General features: G+C 34.4%; 1 protein-coding gene and 1 long non-coding RNA gene across 2 annotated transcripts in view; one reads left to right on the top strand and one right to left on the bottom strand.

Moving 5' to 3' along the window:
• The window catches only part of LOC124640737 (CDC42 small effector protein homolog), a 30,288-nt gene extending 26,140 nt beyond the window's left edge, over positions 1–4,148 (bottom strand). Inside the window, exon 1 of the mRNA XM_047178642.1 lies at positions 3,940–4,148. The gene's annotated coding sequence lies outside the window, so the exon portion shown is untranslated. The remainder of the gene's footprint in view (positions 1–3,939) is intronic.
• A 3,287-nt stretch (positions 4,149–7,435) lies between these two features.
• On the top strand, positions 7,436–14,660 carry LOC124640791. The gene is made up of 2 exons (XR_006985596.1): positions 7,436–7,726; positions 14,039–14,660. It is a non-coding gene; the product is annotated as an uncharacterized LOC124640791 (long non-coding RNA).
• Positions 14,661–16,980: the final 2,320 nt, after the last annotated feature.

Genomic DNA, 16,980 nt, shown 5'->3' with positions numbered 1-16,980 from the left:
GTGATTAATACGGAAGTTTTTGATAGATAGATAGTTTATTTTGATTCCCGTGCAAAGACAGAGCTCATCACTAGTTCAATCTACAATAGCTCGCAAGTGAATAGCCACTATTGTTCTGAGTGCAAGCCTGGCTGCAGTCCAGGATATGTAAGACTCAGTTTATTATTATATGACCGAGATAGCTTTGAAAGCAAAGTACTCTGACTAATATAAACATTATTACGAAACTGGATATCACGTTCATTCTTTGACCACGCTCAATATTGTAATGCACGCTACGCCATTTAAAACAGTGTAATAGGAGACACAAGTTTTCATTTATATTAAGTAAAAAAAAAAAACAATGCGGACGCTTTCACTAAAAAACCTCGAATATCTGTTAGTTGTCCAAGTCATCGAATACCAATAATTAATCTACATCGCTGCTACTATTAGACCTCAATTCATTGAAAATGATGAATTGAATGAGATTGTCACGTTTTGTAGTCTCTAGGTCATGGAACGAAGACCTGATTTTGACATTTTGTCACAGGCTTGCATCAATAGAGAGCATTTTGCAGCATCATCTCATGGACACAGCTACAGAAGCAGTTTGGCAAATGTTGCAATAAAGAATAATAATGCACGTTCTTTTTTATGTAAAACGATTCAAAAAATTGCTTAAGTGCCGTGTCTTGTTTCACGTTTCTAAACCGGTTTAGTTTTGGTTGAAAAGACGAGATAAAAACTGAAATAAATCTTCATGAGTACTTTCTAACTGAAAGACATGCTTATTTTGATGATTTTGAGTTGGTTTCGTTTCAATTCTTGTTATTATGCCATTGGCACTGGTGTTCTCCATCAACCTATCTATCCTTTATTCCCGTCTCCTTCACACCATCTTTTTCTGATTCCATTGGTATTCCTCCCTGCATATTTGTCATTCGTTTAGTTATGCGTTTTAGGTTCATCTGTTGACACGAAATCGATATTGACAATCGAACAAGGGGCGGGTGAGTAAAAAAACCATAGGACTAATTTGATCTATTACACCTTATGCTGTTACACTTAAGGTTAATTTTCCGATGAATCTAAAGATTTACGTCAATGCCAGCGCGTCTGTTGCTCTCAACAATGGCTGAGGCTTGCACGTCACACATACTCCACCATTGTTAGTGAACCCGGCGCCTTATGCGTGCACAAATTTTATAATACGCCTTTGTGTTAGTCATTGCTAGGATCATAAACGTTAACGTAAAATTACCATTTTATGCATGAGAACTCAGAAACATTGAGTTCAAATGCATTCAAATTGATTTGTGGAGCTTTTAATGAATCGTTTGTTTTACGTTTTCTTAGATAAGATGGCATAGAATTGTGTAAGTATGAAGGTTGTTTAACAAAAACTTGAACTAAAATGCTAGTAATTTTTCCACGAGATCTCAAGGCGAGAGGATTTCGAAGTTATATCGAATTAATTAATTATCACGTGTCACATTATGGAAAATTTGAATTCGCAAATACCTATGATTTATATTGCCATGCTGGCGAATATTTCAAATATCAAACCACAACCTTGAATTAACTAAGATTAGTAATTTCCAAATTTTTAAATTCTGCATCTTAAGCTCTAGTCCTAAAATTATCCAAAGCGAAATAGAATAAGAACTAATGTTGTTGAGGAAATGTTGAAACGAACTCCATTTGGAATTATTATTTTAGAGATACCAAAACTTAGAGAGTACATCGACCAGACTCTCGTTGTGAAGAATAGAGATTATCTTATATAAGAGATGATGATCTTATAGAGAGATATGATGGGAATAGGAATGTTATTCCTGGTGATATTGACTAAGAAGCAATAGATGATGCTTCTATACCCATTGAATTATTTACTGGGAATAAGATAAAGCAATACCTTTAGACACGAGGAAAATAACTGCAAAAACAATAAGCATAATATAATGTGCATTATGCAAATAAGTATGACACATGGGAGTTGCATGCTGTTTAACAAAATATCAGCAAAATATTGAATCGGTTTGTGCAAGAAAGAAGGTTGTCCTACGTGTAATGTTTTCAATACTTGAATTAGGTTTCGTAATATTGTTTTGTACGTGAGTCAGTTAAGTTTGTTTGGACGTTGAACTTCTCTGAACCTCGTACTTGCTACTATGACTAATTCCTCATTCACATTGCTTGGTACTTCGCTGAAAACTACAAAAACAACAAAAGTGGCAAGCTGAGATCACTTATGCCTTATTTTACCTGTTTGTCTAATAATACTTTAGACTTCGTCTTCTTGTCATTAAATATTACATTTGCAAAATCAATTTCGTTAAACTACAAGTAGAGTTTGATTATTAAAGACAGCAGTTTGAGATAATTTGTTTGGGACTAATAAAATGTTATTTCTGGGAAGAAACAGGTGGAAAATTGGAAACGGCCGTTAGACTTCTTTGGTGGGTAAATAGGTACGAGAGGAAATATAAGAATTCCGGTTGACTAACAATGTATTATATTAATGTATTATACTTACAACAAAGAATATGTTAAACGATTACGTTAATAGTCTAGTAAGTACCTCTATATTGCATTATTTGGGGTAGCATTCATGACTATTGTATCATCAAACAATGCGATCAAAGACAATAGTAATATAGTTTTGAGGAAGTAAACAGCGGCGACATTGAAACTTGTTGATGTAAACTCCTTAGTTGCAGCCATTTTACATACAAACGAATCAATTTACTTAGTTGCTCAATCGATTATAGTGATGAGAAAGAAGTAATTTGTAATAATGCCTTTTAACTTTTCTTTTACTTCCTCGGCATCATACCTACAGACTGAGTTAATAACAAATTACGTATCCTTTCTTTGCTGCACTCTTAAATATTAATGTATGTGAACAGTGATGTAGTATAAAACATTGGTTACTAGATTTTTTCGTATTTCTGTTCTTCTCGAATAAAGAAAAATGTTCCTTTAATTAAGAGTATTTCAAACACGACGAATTTTCAACAGAAGCGCTATCCCAAAAAATACAATTTGCCCAAGTTTCTCCGTGTTAACAATGCTTTTAACAAGATTTCAAACATTAACATCATCATTGTCTTTAAAGCTAATTGTTTCCCGAACATTATCATGTCCCTTCCCAAATGTATCTATTCAAGGAAGTGTCAGTACGATATTTCGCATCGTCCACTTAGCATACAGTACCGTTTCCGTCGTCTATTGCTTTAACTCTGTGTTGTGTTAATTTTGTCCCTGTACCGTTGTTCGGAGTTCACTGTATCTTCTTCTATTCATGTACTGAATACATTATATTCATTATACGTGTTACGATCAATCTTTTTTGGACGGCTATATACCTAGTGTGGGTTTTGGTTTCGTATATATGTAGGTACTTAATTGGTAGCTAATTGTGAAATAATAAATGAAGTGGACCGTTTGTACCGTAAGCAATTATTTGAAAGACCTAACATTGGAAAACAAAGTTCCGTAATTGATATACCTTATAGTCACCTACTTATAAGTAAATAGACCACAACGGGTAACCGCATGTTAGTCACTGGGTGTACCGATGATCTTTATAACATAGACACGGCAGCTATTAATCACGTCGATGTCAGACATAAACCAACTGCCGAACAAGAATTCATTGTAACACATTTTAAATATTCAGAATTTTCACATTAGAAAATGTGTAGTCTCACTCATTTTATTCCACAAACTGAAGAGATGGCTGACTATAGTAGTCAGACAAGTTCAAAAGAACACATAAGTAACGGAATTGTAGCCGCAACGTGCTTTCTCGGCAAACTATCAACTTTTAATGAAACGAATAAATCTTTTTAGAGTCTCACTTCGAAAAGAAATGTTCCAAACAGTTCAGCGACATTTAAGTTTGGTGATGGAATAAATATCCTGTCACGTACTAAGAAAAATCAATATACTTACGTATATAAACGAAATCCTCGTGATAAATATTGGAACACACACTGATGTTAAAGTTACACGGTTTAATGACACAAATACTTGTATAGTTTGCACCGTTGCTTGTTCAACAAATAATGGATTAAACTATTAACGTTTGTTTTCTGATAATAGTTTAGAAGCGACGCGAAGAGGTGCGCCCTCCCTTCACGCGGACCAGTGAGCGACTGATGACGTGAAGTGTGGTGCGCCGGTTGGCTTGCACCGGGCTACACAAAGTCGTAACAGCAGAAAAAATTGGTAAGCTAATATGTGCCCTAAGTTCTACAACTTAAGGTCTATTCTAAATGTCAGCGGAATCAAGTTCTACTGCTTTAGTTTCGCCCCATATGCACATTGTGTATGCCACGGTCGTACACACATTTCTTTGACTCAAGAGAAAAGGCGAAAGGACATTGCGGCGAGTCTTGAACGTTCGACTTGTTTGTTTGGACGTAATTTAATAAATCTGAATGTATCAACATTAACTTGATAAATGAATTTTGGATCCTTATTTCCTTACTTTTAAGATTTCGGTGATTGTTCACCTTTTGATTAAGCAGCGTCTATGTTGGTATATTTTTATTGCTGTATTTATTATGTATTCCTATTTATTCTTAGTTGTGTTTCAGAGTGTTTGTATTTAAATTTCATGAATATTTGTTGCGCCTCAGTGTTATCCGCAGATCAATAGTATTTATTCCGTATTTAATCCTGTCCCTCGAAGAATAGATCAGGGACACCCTATTTAGCGAGCATTTACAATATAGCGAGAACATCACATCTAAGTGTTAGTCGTCACTTGTTTCAGCTGGGATTTTACAGTTCTTTAGACATAGTCTGGTGTTTAAGAATTTCTTATTTATGTACAGAATTGGTCCACTGCAATATTAACGCCCGTCATGTTTGCAACTTCAGCTTTTCTCAAATCGTCATTTCAGCTTGCTGGATGACATAATTGTCCTATATAGCGTCTTGCTTTTCCACGATCGTCGCTTAAAAACCTTTATGGTAATCAAAAACATTAAACAATCCTGTTGTTTTCTTCCTCGAGCGTTTATCACAGTTTTTTACTGGGGATTTCTTTAACCTAGCTATCCAGTATCCGTTATTATGTGATTGCAGATTGAAACTTACTGTTGACATAATTTATATGGTACTAATGTCAAAATTCAATCAATAATTGCAAACTAACGGATGCTATTATCTCTAATGTAATTCAATTCTCTATTTGTATTTTAATTAATTAATTAACTTATACTCATTGTTCTTTTTCCCCATAGTTTTGACTGCAGTAATGTTACAAATAAGTATTATTCTCTGTAACTTATTGTAAATGGTGTGCAAACCTGTAAGTGACATATTTACACTGTAAACACGTGCGTATGAAACTAAGCAAGTATACTTGTTTTGTAAATATGTTGTTGGTTTGCCTGAATAAATAAATAAATCGGTTGTAGAAATCACTGCTAGTTACTATTTTCTAAATACCTCTGCATCCGTTGTTTTGACATTTGCCCAATGCGAGTTATGTCAAATTCTAATAAGCACATCCGATAGTTTATTGCAATCTACCGTTAAACTGTGGTTAATCATACCTGTCGAAGATTTAACTATGAGCTGTAGGTTTTAACATGTTTTTCTCCACATTAGTCGCCTGGATTCCTACAAAGGCTGAGGGAAAACGGGGGATGTCTATATGTGGCATAGTGAACATGTGGACCAGTGAATAGTTTTCTACATGAACGCAGCTATGCGCGCGCGGCGCTCGATGCTCGCTCAGGTGGAAGAATCCTGTGACCAAGAGTACGTGAATATACTGACTAGTGGAGGACTGTAGGGGACATACTTTGGACAGATGTGTTGTATTTACTTAAGTTTTGATTAAGTGCTCAGACGTGGTCCATGTTTCGGTTTAATGCATTAGTTTCTGCCCCTATACATCTTGGTCTCTATAACTTCTAATGCAAATTATAATAAGGTGCTTAGTTTTAAAGAAAAAATATTATTTATATTAATAGAAAACAGTGACAAGGGATACTGGGTTACCTGGGCAACTGGGTTGAGGAGGTCAGATAGGCAGTCGCCCCTTGTAAATGGTACTTAGCTGCATCAAGTGGGACTGAAAGCCGACCCCAAAATAGTTGGGAAAAGACTCGGGAGATGATGAGAAAACAGTGACAATAGTTTACTCAGCTATAACTAAATTGAAGCACATTGAAGTTACAAAATTTTTAGAGGCTAATTATTAATCCGAGAGTTGCTATGAGGAGGTGTTTTATGGTCACCTTATTGAAACATCGGGAGGTTCCTTGGGAGGTCCAAGTTTGTAATGAAAAATTTAGACATAAGGGTAACGTAGCCAAGTGTAGCCAGTGGGCTTCATATGGGCATCGAACCGGGTATACCTTGTTTTTATGCGTAGGGATGATTAAAAATGTGCTCAGGTGTGCTACACCAGTTGCCTTATACAAGCATGTTTTTTACATATGAGAAAATAATCTCAAAATTATGTAATGTTTGTGTGACAAAAATATCTTAATTATCTAGAACACAATAGTACTATTAGTAATTGACCGATAACTCTAATATTCGTCAACGCTATGTTCTTATCTCAAGGACCCTGGCTCAGCAACAGTCGCTAGGATCGTGGACAATCTATAGTCATCCAGCATTAGCATATTATTATCTTAGAATCGGCTTTGCCCCAAAAATACGACATTTTTAAAAATAACAATACTAACCAGTCTGATTTTAGTGATGACGATAATGCCGTCCTAGCCGATTGTCAGCCAAGGCTCTCATACATATAAGGAGATCAGCCAACTGCGTAGGACATATCATAGTGCACTAGCGTTTGCGCAGACACAGACAGAAATCCGATACGATCGGAGAGAGAGATTAGAGAGACAGCTCTCCTGTCTCTCTAATATCATACTAATTTACTCGCAACCTATAAATTGAACTCCACCACCACTAAGACTTCTAAAAAGTCCGGTAGAGCAGTACCTACACGGCCTCATAGGCTGAACAGCGAGATGCCATAGTGTTAGATCCTTTTATTTTATACGGGCAACACTGCTGCCACCGTGATGACAACCCTATGAAGATTTTGACATATAGAGCGCGCGTTTTCTTCGTGCACTGATAAACTATGTTTTCTTACGATTGTTATTAAAAATTGTGTTTTAAAAGTGAATACAAGAAGTTATTGTGATACGAATTGACGTTTTATTTCTGATGAAAGCTAGGAGATCATACCCTAGCTTATATCAGAAGCGGGAAGAACAGAAAACGCCTAGTTACCAATGGGGCGCGAATGCTCCGAATGATCTCGAAATTAATGATCACGCCACACTATGCGAAACACTTCTATACGAAGACGAGACTGATGACCACAGCACTGATTGCTCAACCGCAATAATGCATCAAGGACTTTTTTACTCAAGGAAAACAAAGCGACATGGTCAACAGGGGCACGATTCTCCTAATTTTACTTAAAAACATTCGATTTACGTTCGATTGCGATCCAATCCCGACTCGATTACGATTGAAACCGCTCGTGAACGCTGATGGTATTGAAGAGTAAAACTGAATGCCTACAATCGGATGAGATTATAACTGCGAAAGACTTGTGGAGCCAATAATGACGACGACCAGACAAGATTCTTGTGTGTAGATTACTGCTTGATACACACTACGCCTGATGGCGATTAGACACCTCCACCGTGATGAAACATTTTACCAGGTACCCGAGACATTGGACAATCAGGTATAAGTATTAATATAGGTATATATTTTTTTTTGCATTCCAATTTAATCCATGGAATAGAAAACAATCATTTAATTGCCCAAACATGTGTATAGGTATACATGCATACACACGCAGGTGCATGCATGTAGGATAAAATTACAATTATTAAAGGTATGTGCTTAAAACATATTTGCCACTTGTCATGGCACACAAATATAAAACCAGAAACATTTAGCTCTATATACTAAAAACTATTTGAGCCGACATTTCAGAGCTTCGGTACTGAGTTTTCTCTAGGTTATAGATATTTTGTTGTAGATAATGGGTGCAATTCAAAATAGTTATAAGTGCAGTTTTACATGGATGTAAACAGAGCTTGCTATTGATCCATTTGATGCATGTATTTCTAAGGTGGGTAAATGTATAACAATATGTTTAATTAGACATCCATAAACCAGCTGGGAACATGGCAGATAGTCTGAGGTAAAGATTTCTATCCTGAGTAATTATGTATGGTGTTATTTTTGCTACACATTGAATACATACAATATTTATGGGAAAAGAGTAAATAAAGCAAGTAAAGCTAATTGCATAGATAGTTCATGGGGATGATGGCCAAACAATTTGGTGTTAATGCATTATTTACATACATTACTGAAATAGACAAAGAAAGTACCTACAAAAATAAGTAAATAGGATATAACAATAGGATATTCACGTTATAAAGCCAATAAAACAATAATTAAAATTGAAATAATCATAATCACTTACAAACAGAAGTAGAAAATAAATTGGTTAATTGACAACCAACAAAAACCGTTGGACACAGCTCTTGACTATTCTAAGTACATCCCAAGCGGTGATAACAGATATTAATAATGGATAATCAAATACTTTAAAGTACTATAAACACTAAACTGGTTTTTATTCATAAACTATATGAAACTAAATGCTTCAAGCCAGTATGTTTCAGACAGTAAGTATATTTTACCAATATGTTGGTTCTGCCAATACAAACATCATTGTTAAGTAAAACTTCATTCCAAGCAAATATCATTCATCATTATCAGCTTATCGCAGTCCACTGCTGGACATAGGCCTCTCCAATGGCAAATATCATTGCCTGTTATTATTTTAAAGATGCATGTTTTATTTTAAAGTGAAAATTATAAAAATGGTAATCTTGTTAAATGATCTTTTCCATATTATTAACTGTAAATTGCTTCACCTAGAAAAAGTTAAACTGCCTATTCTATCTGAATGTTGGATGACATTACAGCTAACAGGTACATTATAGGACTGTAACACATTAAGGATAGTTTCATCACAGTAAAGATGCAGCAATTGTAGTAAATATTATTATTTACTTAAAGGATTTTACAGACTGAAGCATAATAAATAAATATAACTCGGTAGTGTCAATTAATCAGAAGAAAATATAACTCAGTAGTGTCTGTAATCTGAGTAGCCGGATCAGACATATTCTTTTTGAAAGATTTCATTTTAATTTGGAATCCACCACTTGATGCTGAGACCAATCTGGTTTCCTCAACCATTCAAAATAACCTGAAGTGCTTAAAGATATGTATACTAGAATCAAATAAATACAAAATAAACAAATTTCGGCTTTGAAATTTGAACGGAAAGCAGTCTATTATTATTAATTTAATAAATGAATATGGCGATTGCGTCAATAAGAGATAGGTCTGAGTTGGAACGAAACAACATTAGTTAGACATAAAATTGTCTGATACTACACAGGAGCCATACCATCAGAATACATTATACTATGTTGAAAAAGAAGTATGTAAGACGGTTAAAGAATAAATGATTAGGCAATTAATAAGTATTTTGTCCTAGCCAATTAAAAAGTCGAATGCATACCAGGGCACTCAGTAAAATATATAGATAAACTGAACCTGAACTTTTATGGATGGTAACAATACAAGTTAACACTTCTCTCTATACTCTCTTATGATAATATTCACATCAAATATTCTAAACATACAAATATAGGTACTCTCATTATGACAGGAAATCTTGTAATTTCCTGGGAGGTTAGACATTTTATTCTGAGGCTAAATTTCAGCACATGTTGTATGTTGGACCTTCTCTCACAGAAAATTACATGTACAGTTTATGATGATTTTCTTGATTGATGTTGTGAGTCTATTCTGACCACTTATAAAATAGGAACCAAGATTGTGGAGGATCAGAGGAGTGAATTCAGTGGGGTGTCAACAATCCTTAACAAGTCAGTAAGTACAACCACAAGTGTTTTACAGTCAACAACTAAGAAAGAGCATTGCTTAGTATTTATTAGTTTTGAACCATTAATTGAATAAACTGACTGATAAAAATAAAGAACAATTTATGTGGTTATTGGAACTTATGTTTAAAAATGATGACATCTGGTTATGTTTATATTCATGTATATATTTATTTGCATTCCATAATGTTACAATTGATGTTATAGAGGCTTAAAACTAAGTAAGTACCATTATAGGCCCTGTTAGGGCACAGCTAAAGAAGGCAATACTTTAAGGCAACATAAATAATTTACAAAGAACCATGAGTCAAACTAGGCCTAGGGGCACTTTGTTGTCACTTTGTTTGTATTAAAATTGTTACTACGGCACCACCTTCAATTCTGCTTTTGTATCCCTCATCAGGGATATAGTTCCGAAGGAGCAAAGGCTTTTCCACTAAATAAATGAATAACAATTAAATGAAATATAATATAATTTGATTAAATGGTATTAACTAAAAAGAAAAGCTTGCATTGAGAAGTGTAGTGATTTTAATGAATTGTTAATTAATAAAACAATACCAGACGAAGAAAATTGATATCTGATTTTTTTGATTATCTGTTATTAATTCTTATGAGCCTCTGTATTGAAATGTGAAATAAATTGAAAGATTCATACTATTTCAGTTTGGTTATATTGTTGAATTATTGAAACAAGACTAGATAAATAAACTTTTGATAAATTAAGAGGTTTGAAGGTATGCACTCTGTACTGTTTTAGCTGGTTCTATTGTTTGTTGCTGAAAACAAACGACTTGAGGAAGAAAGTGGATATTATATATTTATATTTTTTAACCACTACCATAAGGGATTAACAGAAACATTGTAATGTTGTAAAATTGTAACTTGTAGTGGTCTGATTGAATTTGATTGTGTTATTAAATAATAATAATAGAAGACATGTATTGATTTAGTTTAACCATAGGCATTGCTTTAATACAAATAAGAGATGGACACAAAAAAAAAATGTAATTACTTCTACATTTCTCGTTTTATTATGTTGTAAATTATTAAAAACAAGCAACTGGAATGCTAATAAAGAATTGAGTATTGATTAGACAAGATATATGGTACTAGTTGTGAGATAACGAATATAAATAAGAGATGGGTAGAGAAACTGACTAAAGAATGTTTAATAGCTATTTGATCATATTGATGATTAATGAAAACTAAACAAGATAAAATATGTATACATATATATTGTAGACAGAGATAGAAGATGTAATAAATTGAGATTTGTATATTGACCAGTTTGATGATATTGATAATTACGAAAGTCATTTATGATTCTGAATTTAATACTGTTTTACATGGAAGGAATTGTGTAAGGAAGGTTTTGTGTAAGGAGTCACTCGTGATAATATTATTAATCAATTTTTATAAAACATACTTAAAAAGCTGTGTATATTTCTCATAACTCTCAATTTTTCGAAACCAAGTCCTTAAAATAAATTGTATATTGTATTGAAGAGCGATACAAGCATAATGATGAAGTATATAAATCTAAGACAGGATATTAAGCAATTGTATAAAAAAAAAAAAAATGTTTATTGTCAAAAAAGCAACTTTACATTGTGGTAGTTACCGTTGAGCCACAAACTAAGCACAGCTTGTATCTTGTGGCTCTGAGTGCTTTTATATTGCTTAAAGTTACATAGGTACCAAATCTTTGGAGATGAAATAGTAAAGGAAATTATGAGCTAAGGATGTTGGAACTTAAATTGAGGTACATAATATAAAGAAAATGAATTTAAAACAAGGTGATTTAATCGGGCTTTTATGCTAGTTTGGTGTGTGTGTGAAGGGCATGTGTGAATGAGTGTATGTGTGAGGTGAGAGAGTGTGTGGTGTGTAGTGTCAGTGTGAGAGTGATAGTGTTGATGGTGTGTGGTGACTTTGTAGGTATGTTGATGGTGTTGGTGGCTTTGTAGGTACTACAGCAGAGCTTCGGTTTCGATGTAAGACAGTTTTAGTAGGGCTGCAGTTATCTTCTTTTTACATATATTGTGAGTACAGTCTCTAAGGTCGCAAATTCTGTTGATCTTGTTGTACGTGCTAGGATTTGAGTATTGGGTACAACGTCTGGCTAATTCAGAGTTGGCATTTGGTAAAGGTATTCTAAAGATCCGTTTTCTAAGTAAGTCCTGGTAGTCGGCGCGTTTTTTGATGACGGCGTGAGTGGCAAGAGTTGCCATGAGTATAAATAGCTGTCGAACTCTTAGTACACGGAACTGTCCATACAATGTGTCTGTAGGAAATTTAAACGGTAGTTTTAAGGCTACCTTAATTAGAGCTCTTTGTGCTCTTTCCAAAGTTATAAAAGTGCTTTTTCCAGCACTCCCCCATATGCGTATGCAGTACTGAATGACGGATTGGCAGAGAGCGAAGTATACCGTCTTCAGTACGTCTAGTGGTGAGCAGTCCCTATCATATCTATAAGATCAATACATGTGTTATGATTAAGTTTATGAATCTGAGGCCAGATATTAAGAAATTAATAATGATGAAGTATAAACATCTGACGCTAGATATTGAGAAAGATCAATACAACTTGATCACTTGTATTGAAGATCAATACAAGTGTAATGATGAAGTATAAAAATTTGACGCTAGATATTGAGAAAGTGTATATTGTATCGAAGATCAATACAAGTGTAGTGTCCCAGTTTATGAATCAAAGGCTAGATATTAAGAAATTGTATATTGTATTGTTAATGTACAGTAGTCCAGGTACTGGATAGAAAGAAGTTGTTTACTGTAATGAAGAATTATATAAGCAGAAGCAATGTGTAAATATTGATTTGCACTTTGAATTATGATATTGATGAATTTGAATGTGTTAATAAGGAACAAAAGTTCAGAGACTTTGTATAAAAGAAGTTTTCTATTGAAATGAGAAATGATATAAGTATCTTGATGCCAATATGGGGATGTTGACTTGTACTGCTTGAATTTGAATGAGGTACACAAATCCAGAGACGGGATATAAAGGATTCTTGTCGTCGATATGTTGATATTGACTTGTAATATTGAAATTTGAATGTATTGATAAGGTACCTAGATAAATCCCGAGACTGGATATAAGGAATTGTTTATTTGATGGGGAACTATATAAATGATTTGATGATTTTGATTTCTTGATTTTGACTTGTATTGCTGGAATTTGAATGTATTGATAAGGTACACAAGTCCGGAGACTGGGTATAGAGACTTGTTTATTTAATGGGGAATGATAAAAGTATATTGATGTCAATATGTTGGTTTTGACTTGTACTGCTTGAATTTGAATGTATTTTTAAAGAATATAAATCCAGAGACTGGATATAAAACATGTCGATTATTGAAATAGGAAATGATATAAGTATATTGATGCCAATATGTTAATGTTGACTTGTAATGGTTGAATTTGAATGTATTTATAAAGAATATAAATCCAGAGACTGGATATAAAACATGTCGATTATTGAAATAGGAAATGATATAAGTATATTGATGCCAATATGTTGATGTTGACTTGTAATGGTTGAATTTGAATGTATTTATAAAGAATATAAATCCAGAGACTAGACATAAAACAAGTTGGTTATTGAAATAGGAAATTATATAAGTATATAGATGCCAATATGTTGATGTTGACTTGTAATCTTTGAATTTGAATGTATTGATAAGGTACATAAGTCGAGAGACTTGATAGAAGGATCTTGATGTCAATTTGTTAACATGACTGGAAGGCGTAGATAGCTCCAAATGGGAGTGAATTCCTCGCTGCAGTCACAGTGATAGTAAGATTAACTTACTCTGTTAAACTTGAATGTTTTGATAAAGTATACAAGTCCAAATACTAGACGTGAAGTTGTTTACTGTAGTAAGAATTTGTGAAAGTATATGGTTGCCTATTTGTTAAAATGGCAATGGTACACAAGTCACAGTTTGGATTCAAAATGAAATGAAATTAAAATATTTGAAGAAATTGTTTATCGTAGTGAGAGTTTTGCAATTATATTGTTGACGATTTGTTACAGATGGCTGGAAAGCAGGTGGCAAGTGAGAGTGCTTGGCCTCTGCATCAGTAAAGAGAGGCAGGTGGCAAGTGAGAGTGCTTGGCCTCTGCAACAGTAAAGAGAGGCAGGTGGCAAGTGAGAGTGCTTGGCCTCTGCATCAGTAAAGAGAGGCAGGTGGCAAGTGAGAGTGCTTGGCCTCTGCAACAGTAAAGAGAGGCAGGTGGCAAGTGAGAGTGCTTGGCCTCTGCATCAGTAAAGAGAGGCAGGTGGCAAGTGAGAGTGCTTGGCCTCTGCAACAGTAAAGAGAAGCAGGTGGCAAGTGAGAGTGCTTGGCCTCTGCATCAGTAAAGAGAGGCAGGTGGCAAGTGAGAGTGCTTGGCCTCTGCATCAGTAAAGAGAAGCAGGTGGCAAGTGAGAGTGCTTGGCCTGTAAGCTTACAATGTAGTAAATGATGTCATTGCTTGAAGTTGTACAGTGACTGGCAAGTGAGAGTGCTTGGCCAGTGAAGCTATGAAAAGATATGGTAACAAATGTAGAATATAAAAATATTAATATCAGATCTGTTTGAAAACTTGATTACCCAGTATACATATCTTTTCTTTGAATTGTATAAATTATTTTGCTAGTAAAAATTGCACTAAAATTATTTTGTATAATTTATTAATACATTTTTAGCTCAATTTGTATTGTATAACATTCTCAGGACTAGATAGAAAACTGTATGTAATATGTAATTAATTTTATTTTCTTTTAAAAAGAGTGTCCATGGAGTTTCTTGCCGGTTCTTCTCCATGAGACCAACTCTTTGGAACCGTGCCCCTAACTTTGACGTTTCGAAAGAGCTTTTATAGGCCTACATAAAAAAAAAATTGAGTTTGAGTTTGAATAAATTAGAGTAATTGTGTTAAATCAGACTTCTTGGAAAGTTGTTTAGTGGTCAATAGGTGGCACATGTTATTATTCCTAGTTCAACTTGCATTGTATAACTTTCTCAGAGTAGTCAGAGTCAGCCGTAAAATATTGTAAGCATTTCTTTTTTTGTATGTTATTATCGTATGTATCAATACATACCAAATGTTATACATATTGTGTTTTAAAAAGAGTAACCATGGAGTTTCTTGCCCGTTCTTCTCCATAGGAAGCTACTTTTGGAATGGGCAACTAGAATCAAACTTATTTATAATTACCCAAGGGTATAGTTTGAGGACAAACTAAGGTCAGGAAGGCCGAATGTTAGATCCTTTTATTTTATACGGGCAACACTGCTGCCACCGTGATGACAACCCTATGAAGATTTTGACATATAGAGCGCGCGTTTTCTTCGTGCACTGATAAACTATGTTTTCTTACGATTGTTATTAAAAATTGTGTTTTAAAAGTGAATACAAGAAGTTATTGTGATACGAATTGACGTTTTATTTCTGATGAAAGCTAGGAGATCATACCCTAGCTTATAATAGAAAAAAAAACTAAGACTTCCATTACGCATAACATAGCATAGCATTAGGAATAACACTACAGTAAATTATATTTTGAAGTCCAGGTTTCGCTCTCAAAAATTCTAGTTGCATAAGATAAAGTTCTAGTTACATAAGACCAAAGACCTTATATAAATTCCGAAGAAAATGTTAATGAAACATTTACAATGTGTAAGTATTAAAGATAATACAGAGTTTAGCCTTCAGAGATAAAAAGAGTATTATAATAATGTCAGTGTAAATAGTATATACGTAATGTTATCATGAAATAAGAAAACTTATGTAAAATGGACCAAGTTCCTTGGGCACAAGATGTGTACGCATTTTTGAGTACTAAGTGGAGTAAAAAGACTGGTTTTGTACCAGTTTTTAAGAACGAAAGGTACCTGTTGTGATATGAAATGTATGTAAAATTAATATAAGCGTTCGCACAGACACAGGTGCTCGTCTGTTCTTTCATTCTCATAGTCGGATGGGACGGCAATCCTGTGGATAGGAAGAAGATATTTAGAAAAAAGTACTATCAGATTTGACGCGTTTCAATAGAACAGCTTAGCTTACTCAACTTTTCTTTCATCAAATGACCCTATCACTATTGGTGCAGCGTGAGGAAGTGTCAGACTTGACAAACACCCACCATAATCCTTCAGCCCTTGATGTACCAGGGCCGCGGTAACTCTTTCGAACAATCCCTCAGCCCAACTTGACTTACCAGAATCCAGTTTGAGCGTGTTCAAACTAGCACGTGCTATGTTTGTCATGATTGCATATACTTAAGGACTATAATAAGGCAAGGATTTGGATAACCATTCTAATCTTTTATCAGATCGTACGTGACATATTAAACATACGTAATTGCTTTTGTTTGATAGGTTTGTCTAAGGAAAATATTCAATTTTTATCGGTGATCGACAGTCAATCATTCTTGTCGATCAGGAGTGAATATCAAATTTTGTGATCAAACATTTTATTGAGAAGGCCTATGCAAGCTGTAACGAAACATGGAGAACTTTGCGAAGTCCTTTGGTAAAGTACCGGTAAAAAGCTCCATGGGTAGACAGCTTTTTTGAAGTGAAGTGACCAACGTAAATCATGTTAACGGAATGCTCCCTTCAAAGCCATAACCCACTTATTACTAAGAAGATTTATGTTTACCTAGGTCGTAGTATAATAAATTGAGACTCTTAATACTGTGCCTAGGTTATAGTTCGGCCATTCAGAGAATGCGTTCCTGACACGTCGCGATTGAACTGACGACGTAACTACATTCATTGATTATTGATATAATAATGTTGTTTTAATGCTCCTCAATTGTTAAAACGGTAAACAACCAGCAAAAATATTTTTATCGTAACTGCAACGCCATTGCAAAGTTACGTCGTCAGTTCAATCGCGACGTGTCAGGAACGCATTCTCTGAATGGCCGAACTATAATATGACGATGCCAAAGTCTTGACAACTTTAGGTCTTCATAAACCTAAGTGT

This window comes from Helicoverpa zea, chromosome 21 (assembly GCF_022581195.2).
Source record: "Helicoverpa zea isolate HzStark_Cry1AcR chromosome 21, ilHelZeax1.1, whole genome shotgun sequence".
NCBI lineage: Eukaryota > Metazoa > Arthropoda > Insecta > Lepidoptera > Noctuidae > Helicoverpa > Helicoverpa zea.
This window is presented reverse-complemented; position numbering and strand designations above follow the sequence as displayed.